This window comes from Periplaneta americana, chromosome 8 (genome assembly GCF_040183065.1).
Source record: "Periplaneta americana isolate PAMFEO1 chromosome 8, P.americana_PAMFEO1_priV1, whole genome shotgun sequence".
Classification (NCBI taxonomy): Eukaryota; Metazoa; Arthropoda; class Insecta; order Blattodea; family Blattidae; genus Periplaneta; species Periplaneta americana.
Window position 1 is genome coordinate 61,356,642 of NC_091124.1, and position 15,787 is coordinate 61,372,428.

A 15,787-nucleotide genomic window follows, 5' to 3' on the forward strand; every position below is an offset into this window, starting at 1 on the left:
AACTAGCATTCGAACAGGAAGGTCTCTTTGTTCAGGTCATAAACCACTGGGGAAAGTGTGGAGTGAGTAGTTTCCGCACAAGACCAAAAACCCGCCTATTTCTTCTGCCTTTACTATAATAACGATCTTCACTCTCAAACTTAATTGTTGCGAAATTACAAACACTGCAAAGTTATTGAAATGGCGTCAAAGGAGATGAAATTGTTTCTTTTGAAGGAAATAGGAGCAAGAAAAGAAGATATTCTATAGCACATATTTATCAAAATATATCTTAATATTATGAAATAAATATAATTAAATCGCATTAGTACATGTATGTATTAGTCTCCTAATACTTGACAATTCACTAGTAAGTTAATATACTAGTACTTTTGTGGAACACAATCAGGGAACTTCATTGGTAATTTGTAAGTGTGGACTGGTAAAATACTGCTGTAGAGGAGTCTTTTGTGGAATAGAAATCTAGTATGTTCACTACTTACTAGAGAATTTATTTGTAATGTACAACACCATACCTGGCCCCTGGTGTTGCTGAAACTCCAAAAGACACAAAACCCTATAAGGAAGAACTTAGGCTACTGTTTTATCGTCGTTAAAAGCTACATATTTTCACACATTCGAACATGCAAGTTATCAAAAATCTCTACAAACTAACTTCAAGAATTAAGGAGAAATGCCTGTTGAAGACATTATGAAAATGCAATAATTTAACATGATCTCTCTATAGACCTAAAATATTGCAAGAAACTTCGATGATCGAATCAGTGAATTACATGTAGATTCCTGGAATTGTTTCGAAAGTTCTGAAAGACTTGTAAAAGCCGTCTATAAAATTTTCGGAAAGCTTGGAATTAAATTTAACACAGCTAGTGATAACAGGCGTAGATAGAATAGGGAAAGGGACTCGTGTGCTGGGGAAGTGAGTTTGATTACACTCCGGCTCACTGATTATATTAGCATATATTTTTTCTTTCAACGCTCTTGGAAGCAGTGCCGAAAATGCAGTACACAGTGTAACTTTCCACATTTGAATGAGGAAAGATAAACTGTAGGCCTATGCACTTTGTTTTCTTTCCAGCAACTTATATGTCTGTTATTTAACGAGGTCACTCATCGACTGAATTAGTGGAATGGAGATGTTATTAAGGCAAGATGAAAGGGTTATGTGACCCAAACAAGTGATCAGACCAAGTGGGATACAAGCAGTTGTGGAATTCAATATATTTCAATTGCTGTCAATGTTGAGACCACTTCGATAATAATAGCTCCAAAGAAGAAAGATGAGTTCATGTCAATTTAGTTGTTATTAAGGGACCTGTGATCAGGTCGTGGCCACCTTTAAGGCCTTTGATATTGTGAGTTCATAATGTGGGTGAAAAATTACAAACATTTCGAAGCAGTTCTTCATTCGCACAATATATTCCTGTTAAATTAGAGATAGGTGAAGATTTTCATAACAGTTACTTGAATTTGAATTAAATTTAATAATAACTGTAAACATATTGTAATGCATTATGTCTGTGTTTCTCCAACTTTTTCCATTGCCGATCACTTTTAACATAGTGTACGAACTTAGAATTCTTGTAATCCACTTTTATTATTATCATCATCATCATTATTATTATCATTATTATTATTATTATTATTATTATTATTATTATTATTATTATTAATCATTGACACTTCTTCTTCACCACACTCGGGAGGGAAAACATACTTAAATCATTGAAAATAACTTCAAAATTGTAACATACCATTCTAGAGACACGATGTCTTCACTGACAAGGTTATATTAGTAGGTAACAGTTGGGCTGGGGGGTCCCTGGCGAGATATTAACTATCCACAAACCTTGAGTGGGTACCAGATGTGCCAGCAGGTGGTGGATAGCCGAGGACCTGCACTGGGAATAGTGCGAAATCACTAGGCCTGGTCAGGCCTGTCTCTGAATATCAAATAACAGACTGTGAACCAACTCCCCAACCCTAAAGTGTTATGCGTTTCCGTGCCGATGGGGTGCATGGCACATGGGATGTGTTACTAATGGATTCTCCGAGAAACTGGCGACCTCTCGGAGTAAATACAGTAGCGTACAAATTAATCCGAACATAATTACTTATGCAAAAACACTCAAACGGGATAAAAAAGGATCTAAGACATACCTCAGTAATCTATGTGGCCTCCCTTGTTCCTAATAACAGCTCTGAGACGATTTGGCATGGATTCCACTAATTTCCCACAAATATTCTTCATTTCTTCATCGCGAAACCATACACCAATGAGGGCAGAAATCATCTTCTCCTTTGTAGAACAATCCATTTTTTGCATTCTTCTTTTGCAAATTGACCACAAGTTCTCAATGGGGTTGATGTCGGGTGAGTTGCCTGGTCAGGGGAGTACCTGAATATTCTTCTTGTTGAAGAATTCTGTAGTTTTTCGAGACGTATGGCATGGTGCCAGGTCTTGTTGGAACACACCTCTGCCATCCGGAAATGATTTTTGCAGCTGGGGTACGATTCTGGTTTCCAATAAGTGAATATATTTGTCAGAATTCATCATTCCCTTGATAGGTATTAATGCTCCAGGCCTTTCATGTGTAAAACAACCCCAAAACATTACTTTAGGGGGGTATTTGGGTGCTTGTTGATGAGCTGCTGTTACTTTTTCGGATCCTTTCCATACGTAAGAAACACGGTGGCCGTAGACCTCGAAATGAGACCCATCGGAAAAAAGTACATTCTTCCAGTCATTCACTGTCCAGTGTTGATGTAATTTTGCCCACATTAAGCGTTTTTTGCACGTAACAGGGGTTAGCAGTTGCTTCTTAATAGGCTTACGAGCCCTTCATCCAGCTTCCAAAAGCCTACGCCTTACGCGGGTTAAGTCGACAGCAGTTAGTCTAGGATTTAATTTACTTTTCCTGACAATTAAACGATCATCTGCAGGTGAAGTCTTCCTTTTCCGGCCACAGTTTCCTTTTTTCTGGGGTGTGATGGATCCAGTCTCCCTGTATCGTTTTATGATCGAATTAACAGTAGCCAAACCGATGTGACATTCTGCAGCAATTTGCCTCTGTGTCATAGAAGAATGGTCTGCTAATGTTATAATTTTAGACCGTTTTTGTGGAGTTGTATCCATTTGTGAAGACGACAGAATGTACACAGGATTGCAGTATTAAGTTTTCAACACAACTGAAATGCTTATAAGTACAAAACGACAGGCAAAATGTCACATATTATAAAAAAAATAATAACGACAGACCTTCAACAATGGAATTACACGTACTACAGATGTCAATTAAAGAGGTATGAGCAGCTGTGAGACCAACAATGACAGAAAATGTAAAAATATGTCATGTTCGGATTAATTTGCACGCTACTGTAGCCTTGCACTGGCAAAGAGGGCTCTGCCAGTGTGGACTGTTTAATTCCCCCAAACTCGTGGGATCTAAACGAACACAAGTACAGAAATCAAACTAACTGAAACTGACCAAGGAGCCACTTCGGCAGACTTGACAGTACTTCCTCAGAAAAGGCTGTCGAGTCCTTGACTACAGGCGTTGAGAAAACGAGACTGCAGTCCGGGAAGCTCTCAGGAACTCAAAGGAAAAAACTCCTAAAAGAGAAAAAATGAAAGAGGGCACTTAGACAGTTGAAAAACCGCACAAGAATACCTCTCCAAAAGGAAAAGAAATAGCGGGACTCAGTGGTAGATTTAAAAGGCCCCACTCAGGATTCTAGCACCTCTACTTCCATCAAACAACATCCCAAAAACCACAGGAGCTTCACTGCGGAGCAGACTGTGTCTTATTGCGGGTATCAAGATGGCAGTTGTCTGTCAATGTCATCCTGATACCAAGCTGACCTAGTTCAAACTAAACTAACTGCGGCAGTGGAAGCCACTACTGGAGAAGGAACACCACTGCGAAACTCCAAATTTGTACAGGCAATCCTATGGATAACCTGTGCAAATGAGGGTATGGTAGTAAAGACTGGCTTATCCAGGAGGGAACCTTTGGGAGGGGGCGGAGCTGAACGTTGTCAGTTCCAAGAACCGTCCCAAACAACCCAAGGTGCTCATCTGGATACCAGAAACTGTTGAACTATCAACAGTTAAAAACAGACTCAGGATACAAAATCCTGAGTTCAAAACTGAAGACTGGCTCCTTATGAGTCAGAAGGTGGGAGAGAAGGAGCAAATGCTGGCCTTATCAGTTGACTTCCACTCGTACAAGGAACTGGAAAAAAGAGATTTCAAGGCCTTTTGGGGCCTTGGGAGGATCACCTTTAAAAAAATTGGACTGGGAGGCTGGTGATGAGGGTATTGCAGGTATTAAATCTACATCACAATAGGGCAGCATTGTCTGCCCTATGTATAAAGATAAGTCCTACGATGTAGCACTCATCCAGGAACCCCGGTGCTACAATGGTATAATCAGAGGTCTCAAGGAGGCTGGTGAGGAATTGATATACAATAGAACCACCAAGACTCCAAGAACCTGCATTATAATTAAAAATAATACGAAAATACTACCGTTAATAAACCTTTGTTCTAGGGACCTTACGGCAGTAAAAATAAAATCATCAAGTAAGGAGGGACCAAGGGAGATAGTTCTTGATCGACTTACCTCGTCCACCAGAGATGTGGAGAAGCTGGTAGGCAGCTGTCAGAAAGAGGGCTTACATCTGGTCATCGGTTGTGATGCAAACTCCCATCACACTGCGTGGGGGAGTTCAAACACCAACAACAGAGGTGAGTCTCTGTACAATTGTATTGTATCTAATAACTTCGATACAGCCAGTATTGGTAACAAACCTAACTTTGTTACCTCTAGAAGGCAGGAAGTTATCGATATAACCCTGGCCACCAATTATCTGGTACATTTATTAAAAACTGGTATGTATCTGAGGATGTAAGTTATTTGGACCACAGATACATCCAATTTGAAATATTATGTAATTTTAAACAGGAAGAATCTTATCGGGATCCAAAAAAGACAGACTGGGGCTCCTACAAGGAAGAACTAACCAGGTATCTAAAGAAGATGGACGATAAGATTAATGATTTCTCTGACTTAGAAATTGCTGCAGGGCAATTGCAAGATGCAATTATCTCTGCATACAATGACAACTGTCCTCTTAAAACAAGGAACCTGGATCTTGCTAATAAGAGGAAGGAGATGAGAAGGCTATTTAATGTAGCAAAGATAACAGGACATGGAGACTGAATATAATAAAGCCCTGAGAAAAGCTAAAAGAGCCTCCTGGAGAAGACACTGTGAGGAGATAGAACAGGACCAGAATGTGCCAGACTCCAGAAGTGTCTTAGTAAAGACTCTCGGTGTGCTATTGGCAATCTCCAATTAGAAAACGGAGAATTTACTAAAACAGAGAAGGAAACATTGGAGGAATTCCTCCTTGTCCACTTCTCTGGTTCACAAATCATACAAGAGCCTCTTGGTGGCTGGGACAGTTTTGGATTTGAATTTCCAAATTACCGGGGTTTAAGAGAAAACTGGGCACTGCCAAAAGTGTTATTAGTTATGACAAGTTGAAATGGGCCGTGTTCTCATTCCAACCATACAAATCCCCAGGATATGACGAAATTATGCCCATCATGCTCCAGTAAGGATTAGAACCAATGTCCAAACAACTGATACTTATTTTAAGGGCTAGTTTGTCATTAGGACACATACCAATAAACTGGAGGCATAGATACAAGGGTAGTATTTATACCAAAACCAGGGAAATCTTTGATCCTGGCGAAGTCCCTAAGACATATCAGTTTAATGTCACTCAAAACTCTTGAGAAATTGGTAAAGGACGGTGATTTGAATACCTTTTCTTTGCACAAGAACCAACATGCCCATTAGGAAGGCAGATCAATAGACACTGCACTTTTTCAGGTTTCACGAAAACTGGAAAAGACAATTAAAGCAAAGGAGGTGGCACTAGGTGCCTTCATTGATACTGAAGGCGCCTTTGACATTACCTCCTTTAAAGCTTTTACTACAGCTGCAAAGAAACATGGTATAGATGAAACCTGTATCAGATGGATTGAGTCCATCTTGAAAGGCAGAGTGGTACATACAACCCTCATGGGCAGCAATTTAGCTGCAAAGGTCATGAATGGATGTCCACAGGAGGTGTATTATCACCCATCCTGTGAAATTTAGTTGCAAATGGATTACTGGATGAAGTCAGTAATCTAGGATTTGATATTATGGACTATGCTGATGATATAGCCATCATAGTTCGGGGAAAATTCACGAATACCATTAGGGAACTTATGCAAGTGGCCCTAAATAAGGTAACAACATGGGCTGAGAGAGAAGGTCTTAAGATCAGTCCTCATAAAACAGCCTTGGTACCTTTCACCAGATAAAGAAATTTGAAGGGATTAGGACCATTATTTCTTAAAGGGAAAATCTCAAAATGGTTGAGGAAGTTAAGTACTTAGGGGTGATTTTTGACTCTAAGGTAGACTGGAATCAACATTTAAAAAGAATAACACAACGAGCAAATACAGTTTTTGAAACTGTTAGACACACGTATGGAAAAAAATTGGGACTAAGGCCTAGTATGATTCACTGGATCTACTAGAATAATCAGACCATCTATAACCTATGAGCTCTCGTTTGGTGGAAAAAAGTTCTTCAAAACAACTCCAAAATCAAGCTATGCAGAATTCAAAGAACAGCCTGTATGGCAGTGGCGGCTCGTGAACTTGTGGATTGGGAGAGATGCAGTAGATTTCGGTACATACAAATTTCACTTCTTGATACCATTACTAATAAGTATAGGACAAAAATAAATGCACTACATTCGAAAAACCAAAACTTCCTGACTTAGTTGGGAGATGTCTGTGGGAACATTTGCTAATCCCTAAGAAAAACTAATACCATGGATTTCAGTCTGAATTTCAGATCGGCAGACACTCAACTTACAATCTACCAGTTCATTCTGAATTGTCTTAGAATAACCTTAAACAGTGGCATGTTCCAAATGATTTTTGAGAGGCTCGTTTAGATTACTCACGAACTGTAGCAACCCACGAAACACATCAGGGTTCTTCGAATCGTTTTTTCATCATGTCCCCTAAGGGGAAGTTCATACTGGCCACAAAATTTGATACAATCAATATTTTTTAAAAAATAATTTCACGATTTTTTCTCACTTCTTGATTATGTTTGAGAATGTTTGTTCTGTTCGTTTCACTTAATTGCACAACAGTATGAGTTGCGTAACACAGCCAATGAAACAACATTTTTCAGGTGAGACTACGAAGATTCGTGCATTTTGCTATTAGGGGCAAATGTCCTAAATCTGTCACATCACTCCTAGTCCATGCAGCATCACCACCAAAGAGGAGGCAAGGAAAACAAAATACAAATTTTTTTTGTTCACATCCACGTAACCACAAATGCTTGGCATAAATTTCATTGTTATACTTCCTTGGATGAAGCTTGAGTAAGATTTAAGTCGGGTAACAGACGACCCTGTAATTTCACTTCATTACATCAATCTTCTCCGCAAGGGAAAGTTGAGAAAAATAAAATTAATATTCTGTAATTCACACACGCTCATGCTTGCACATTTGCACTGGTTAAGTTACGGTATTAAGACGTCACACCAAAGCAACACTCAGATATATTGATGGTCAACAATTTTCTAAAACTGGAAAAGAAGTCTCTTTCGTATTTTACGTGCTATATCAAAAGGATTCTACTCGTGCAATCATTTTGAGTTAAGGCAAATATTAGGTTCTGCTGGAGGGTGGATATATACGTAATAATAAGGCAAAAGAGAATATTAATTTCGTTATATTAACTCGATAAGATTCTACAACAATAAGTAGTGAAAAGAAAATAAAAATTTTGTCATTAAGTTTCAAGGGAATAGAGAATCCATTTGACGCAGCATTACAATAGCGGTGTGGGAGGAGAGGAAATATCTCTGGTGGCCTGGCTCTGCAAGCCACTGCAGCGAGATATGGGTTTTAAACAGCGGCAGTTTCCCTCTGCCTCCCTTCACTTCTCTACCCCCTGACCATGCAAGAGACACTCTCTATGAGCTGACCACCCTGCAGATCCCAGGACGACTTTGAATGCAGTGTCAATTCCAGTACAGTCGACGCGCAAAAAGATTATGCATAAGATAATAGTATATATTCCCGGCCAGTTGGAATATAAAGCATTTTACCAATAAAAGCTGTAACAATTCTTTTACAAATTAAAATAAATATTATTTTTATTTTCCTGTCAAAGCAGGGAGTGCTGCAGCTCCGCAGCTCTTATGGACGAGCCGCCCCTGCTGTATGGCTATAATGGGAGCTATGAAAACGACTCCCACTGCAGCTATGGAAGCACTCTTAAACTTGACTCCATTAGACACAGTAGGAATGGAGGAAGCGAGACTGCAACATTCTAAGCAACTGATATTCTCAGATGTAGAGTTGGGTTTGCTGGAATTCAAGAGATTTATGGCAGATGACATACTGTGCATGGAATCAGACCATATTAATCCTGTTCGATATTATACAAAGAATTTCAGTCACCATTGACTCTGAACTTTGGAAAAACAAAACTCCAAAATTTCCTGAGAAATTTCTGATGAGGTACACAGACTCAGGAACTGGATCAGGAGTCTATGGCAGCAGACCAATGGTTAGCTTAATCTTCCCCTTGGGTAAATATGCCACTGTTTTTCAAACACAGATATACGCCATTATGCAATATGTTCTTGAAAATATAAGAAGAGCTTATATAGGAAAGCAGATTCTTATATTCTCGGATAGCCAGGCTGCCCTTATGGCTTTAAATACATATTGTTACTTCAGGACTGGTTCTTAACTGCCTCAATATAATTTCGATCCTGGCAGAACAGAATGAGGTTAAACTCATCTGGGTACCAGGGAAACGAAAAAGCTGACGAACATGCAAGACAAGGAGTGACTTCAAAATATATTGTAACAGAATACCTAGTTGTTCTGTCAGAGAAGCAATTAAAAAATGGTCCAAGGTTCAACACTATAAAACCTGGATTAAGACACCAGTATCAATCATGGGAAACAATTTATGATTAGACCAAGCAACAAAAGAGCTGAAATATTACTACAATGTAACAGATTTCAGCTGAGAACAGTCACAGCTTTTCTCACAGGTCATGCACCTGTGAAAAAGCATCTTAATTTAATGGGCCTACTTCAAGGTAACCTACACTGTAGATTCTGCAGGAAGGAGGCTGAAACAGCCCAGAACATTACTTGCTTCTGCGACGCATTGCTCGCAGAAGATACCGTACCTTATCTTTGGGAAAGATTCTCTAGAACCAAAAGATTTTGAACAGAGTTCTATATCTGAACTGTATACCTTAATCAAGTTAACAGGGCTGATGAATCGGTATTATATTATAAAACATAGGTAGCACAATAAGCTTAAGGCTGCGGTGCATCCGGAGCAATGACGGGCTTAAATGTTGGAAAAAAAAATACAACGCAAATCAGATAACAGTCTCATGTGTGGAATGGGAGGATTTCGAAGTTTCATTATTATTATTATTATTATTATTATTATTATTATTATTATTATTATTATTACACATTTATTGACGTGGGTGTAACTATAGAATTGAAACTAATTATGATAATAATGCACATTACATTGTCTAAAAACTTGCATTTTCAGTTTACTCGAACAAAATAATCATTACGATGCAAATGTACCACGATTTGCGTGGTAAATCGGGTTATCAACTGTGGATTATGATGCAGAGAGTTCCATTTTTTCCCTTGGGATTGTGTTATCAAATTTTGTTTGTTGAAGTCTAAGTATGTAGATTTAATAAATCTTTTCACAGAGTAATACGTAAATTTAGTAACAGGTCTGTAAGTAGCAGTGCTGCCCTTCTTTGCTAAAGTATCCGCATTCTCATTTCCCAGGATTCCACAATGGGATGGTATCCATTGGAATACAATTCTTTTATTGAGTGATATTAATTGAGAGAGCATTTTAGTTATTTCTGCTGTTTGAGATGAAGGTGTGTGTTTAGACTATTGATAGAATAGCTGCTTTGGAGTCTGACAGTATAACTGCATTTTTAAATTTACTGATGTGGCAGAGAAGATTCCTGAGACTTTCACTTATTGCAGTGATTTCTCCATCAAAACTTGTTGTTCCATATCCAAGAGATCTATAAAGTGAGAAGAGACAACACGTAACACCTGCACCTGCACCTTGTTCCCTGGAGATCAAGGATCCATCGGCGTATAAATGAAGCCAATTTTGTGGAGGGTACCTAATATTAATTGTCTCTAAAGACAATTGTTTCATTATTTCAGTGTTAACTTCTGATATCAGTATTTCTTGTGTTAAATTGAGATTATACTCTATATTTAATAGTGTTAAAGGGTTTGGTTTAATTTGTAAGTTTTCTTTTAAATTCGGGACGTTAATTTTCTGTTTTAATTCTTGAACCATGGATATGAAACTTTTTTGAGTTTTTAATCTACTGAGAGGACTATATGAATGCCAATTGTTTCCTGGTAATCTGATAAAAAAAGAAAATGTAAATTAATGTTAAAAAAAATACATAATAAAATTTAAAAAAAGAATATTCTGCGACAAGATGTGGTAGCTATCAAAACGATAAAAATTTATTGAAAATAAATAATATACATTGAATATTATAAAGATGAGTAGAGATGATAATTGATGATGTTCAATAAAGATTTTAAAATGGTTGATGCAATTGTCTGAAGAGTCTTTTCAGGAACCTTTAATTTTCTGAGGATCTCCAATGTAAATCTGAGAATTGTTCCTCGCCCACCAAACATAAGTCCAATGACATTCCAATCTTGAATATTATATTTATGACTGAGATCATCACAGCATGAAAGGTAAATAGCGCGTTTCTCTTCATGTACCTGCCTTGGTTGATCTTCATTAATTTCGAACCTTACAGTGGGGTCAAGAATGAGACCAGTTTTTTTTTATCACGGTCAATTATTTTGATGTCAGCACGCCGTGTAGATCCTTCCATAGAAAGACATTGAACTTCCTCATATACTTCGTATTCACCATGTTCTCTTAATCTGTTAGCAATTATTGAGCGGACTGTGTTATGTCTGTCAATTCACAGTAATTCGCCCTGAGGGCAGAAACCTAGCACGTGGGGTGTTTCATGCTCATTGCATCTCCTGCAATGGGTATTGCTAAGGCTTCTACCGGGAAGAGATCTAACTGCGATGACATTGGTGCTCATTTTAATGGCCTCGGTCCATTGGCCACAAGATAGACCTTTCTTATTGCTAATCCAGGTGTTATCTTTTTTCCAGTGAGAGTAGAATGTAATTCCTTTACCTTTCCCAGGTAATCCACTCCACTTATTATAAGAAGTGACACGAAGTTGTTTACGATGTTATGTGGATTAATGGTTCCAATATCGTTGACATTAATTGGTAAGTGGCGAAGGCTGCAGTAATTTCGGCTTAAAGGTTCCTAGTTTGATTAATATAAGGGTTGTCTTCTTTAACTAATAATATTAAGATGTTGGAGAAAAGCTTCCCACTGTGCTTTAAAAATTCCAAGTCCTCTCAAATTTCGAGGTGCATATAGCATTGCATCCAGTACATCTGTCGGTAAGCGAATGATTTCCTTGACAGAACTACTGATAAGTTTATCAATATCATTAAGAAATTTTAATTTAAGATCCTTTAACGGTGCACATTGAAATGGATAGATAAGCTGAGGCCAAATATATTGGTTTAAAATGTTCAGTTTTTGATCAGAAATGAGCAAAGGTGATGACACTAGGTGGTTGAGACTACTTGTCAATTTATTAATAATTTCTATAGGATTAAATTTAATTTGATCATGAAAAGTGATTCCCAAATATTTGATGTTTTCATTAGAAGTCAGACAGGATATTACAGATCCATCTATTAACTTAAAGGCTGAGAAGAGAGTTGACCTCGGTGAAGAGAAATGACTTTCCTTTTATCAGTATTAATCTGCAGTCCAATTTTTGCAAGTGAGTTCTTCACTAACATTGTCAGATGTTTTGCAGCACTATCATTTTGACTTATAAGAACTAAATCATCAGCAAAAGCTAGCAATGATATGTTTTCAAAGTTAGGAATGATATTTTAACCATATTCTTCTACAACTTGCTTTTCACTCAATTCTTTTAAAAGAAAATCTAGTGCCATATTGAAGAGAATAGGAGAAAGAGGAGCACCTTGTGCAACTAATTTTTGCATTGACATTTGTCCTGTTTTAAATGTTCTTTCTATGGAAACACTAGTTGTATTGCCCTTAAGCAAAGCAATGATGAGATTTTTCAATTTAGAAGGAACAGGGAAAGTATGAAGAGTCTGTTCTATGTAAGCATGAGAAATATTATCAAAAGCTCGTATTATATCCAAGAATACTACTGTACAATCTTTATGTTTCAATTTGGAATCAGTTAAACAATCATTCAAAATCGATGAATTAATGTAAGCTCCTGGAATGGCCATAAATCCTCGTCGGTTGGCATTAAGGCAGAGAAACATTCTAAATTTGGTGTCATTTATTCTTTCAACAATTCAGCAGATTAAGGAGAAAATTGTGATTGGGCGCCAGTTTTTAACTTTGGCTGGGTCACCATTCTTAAAAATTAAAATTGTTCGACCATGCTTGAGAGGGAGTGGGACATAACCCCAACGAAGCATGTATGTAGTGAGGTAAGAAATTGCTTTATATATTTTAAGTTCTCTTATAACTTTCATCCTTACTCCATCCTCTCCTGGGGCAGTATCAATGCGTATACTCCTACAAGCTGTGATGACGTCAGTATCTGTTATTAGTATACTTTCTTGGTCTAAGTTATCAAGATCAACATATAGGTTATATCTTTCCATTAGAATATAATTTGTAGATCCAAACTGGTTATTAAAATAATCGGAAACAGTTGAGGTATTGAGTTTACATTCAATTGAATTAGAAGAAGATATTACATGATGAACAATTTTCCTCCTTTGATAATAGTAATAAAATTGAGCTAGTTCAAAGTCAAATTTATTTTTTCTTCTTTCAGATTGTTTTCGACTGTTTTTTTAGATTAGCTAAAGTATTCACTCCAGGGCAAATAAAAATGCTTATAGCGGGAAAAGGAAGCAAAGAAGGGAAGAACAAGACATAATCCCTGCATTAGCTCAGAGAGCAATTAGTGATAAACTGTACAATCATTTGAGATCACAGGTGGGAATTCCTCTACCAAGCATTGCTACCCTGCAGCGTTGGACAAAAAAATTGCCCTTTTCTCCTGGTATTCTTACACCGGTACTGAACATTTTAAAAGAGCAGGGACTGTCTTTGAGCGAAATGGATAAGTTATCAGTGTTACTATTTGATGAGTTGAGTGTCAATGGTGTAATTTGTTACGACCACGAGGATGATTCGATATTGGGCCCTCACAGAAGGGCTCAAATCGTAATGATCCGAGGATTGACAGGTGAGTGGAAGCAGCCCATCTATTATGATTTCGATAAAACAATGGATAGAGAGCAACTGTTCGAAATTATAACAGAAATTGAAGTGGCAGGTTTCAGAGTAGTTGCAATAGTTTCTGATCTGGGTGGCGGCAACAGAAGACTGTGGAATGAGTTACAAATAAATATAAATCAGACCTGCTTTTCAAATCCTGCTTCGGAAGAAAATATTTGCCCCACCTGATTAAGTTATTAAGGAACCATTTTATTGATAGTGGGTTTCAATTGAAAGACACAATTATAGAAAAAAATGTAATTGAACGGATTATTAAATCCGATTCTTAGGAGTTGCAGCTATTCCCGAAATTACATTGGGGGGTCACTTTACTGTGCAAGAGAATGATGGGCAAAGAGTTGCACCAGCCATGGAACTTTTTTCGCATCACATTGCTGCGCTGATTAAATATTTGGTACCCGAAAGTAAGTTCATGAATTTTTTAATTCACAAATGACTTCACAGATGTAATGAACTCCGAAAGATCCCACAAGGAACAAGTAGAGAAGGAATGTAGGAAACAGTAGAACTGAGAGTCAGAGGCAAAAAAACTCTTCTACCTTTTTAGAATGGCTTCCTTACCTCTATTAACTCTATTAAGAGCTTGAAACGGTTGTACAGCGATTTAAAAGAAAAGGAATTGATTCTATAATGACCAGGAAACTCAATCAGGAAGCTCTGGAGAACCTATTTTCCCAAATTCGTGGGATGGGACATTTTTATAATAATCATCTGACTGTGGAAGTGAAAAATCTCTTGCGCCTATTAATATTAGGATGTCGCCTGCCCCACCCTACAAGTGCCCCAGTAGAAGATTCAGGTGGAATAATAATAATAACAAAGCAAGTTTTTCAGGATCTCGTGGACATTTCTCATGAAAGCGTGAACGAAATCCTTGAGGAAATAAACTCATTAGAAGTGGATACTGATGATAGAATTGACACAACAGAGCTAATGAAAAGGGAAGAAGTAGAATTGCTCAGATATGTTGCTGGTTATATTGCTAGAAAATGTAACAACAGAAGTGCTGTTTCGAATCTAATTCCAGTCAACAATCTCCAGGATGGATAGAGATCGTTACACATGTTGGACTGGTTCATCCCTCTCCTCAGTGGATGGCAACAATTGAAGAGTGTGAAGTTATATTTAGAAAATTTCATAAAAAATCAGTCAAGAGAAAAAAGAATGTAATAGGCCGCTTATTTAGATTTTTGAGGACAAAGTTTCCAAATGAAGACCTGGAATTACTAAAGTTATTTAATAGAGCACGAACATTTTTTAGAATTCGTTACCAGTACCTAAATAGAAGAAAACAGGACGTCAAAAGAAGAAACCGTATGAAGTAGAAACAATGGCTGCAGAGCTGCTCGTCACATCCTTCACAAGACTATTTGAGTCAGTTCAAATTTTGTGAAACATTCTTAAAATAAATTGTTGTATTTGTACAATCAGTGTTAAAATTGGGATACTTTTACTCTCCGCTGCTATTGCAATCCATCCTCAACCATTTCACTAAAATAGGTTAATTTACAAAATTTCATTTTACAATCCTGTATAAAATTAATTATCAATTAGTTTTAGTACACACTCTACTCCACTGTTATTAAGAGAAATTTAATACATTTTGCATGCGTAATTTAAATTCTGTCATTCACCAGTAATATAATTAATATTTTGAGGCTCGGAAACAGAAATTGCCGTGTAAAATAAATTAAATATAGGCTGCCTATTGTGCAATGTGTATTCGTTAATAACGTTCTTTAAAATTGGACTGAAATATTTTACAAAGATTAGAGATACAAAAGCAAGTAGGTACAATGAAGCATTCACAGTAGTTTTTATATTGCTATGAGAATTTGGAAAGTAAACGATCACTGAATTAAAAAAAAAAGGATGGGATACTGAAATGAGAGTTCTACCTCTAAGCCTTTACTCCTCCAGTGTGTATGTAACCCAAACAAATATATAAATATAGGTCTTTAAATCACTTGGTTATCGTTAGAAAGTGCAAGCTGAGGGTTGACAATGTTGCCGTGGTGACATCACAGATTTACAACCCTCTTGACTGTCTCTTTAAATGCTGTTATGAAGGGACCTGTGAGAGTGATAGCGACTGACAGTTCACCTACCTTGGTTTTTTGTATTAACACCACTGCCACCTGGTGAGTGAAATTATAACTACTTACTCAAGTGGAAGCTTTTGATGGGTTAGGCGCAAGACACAAGTCTAGAAAATGGGTCACAGTCCTGCCATCTATCCACAA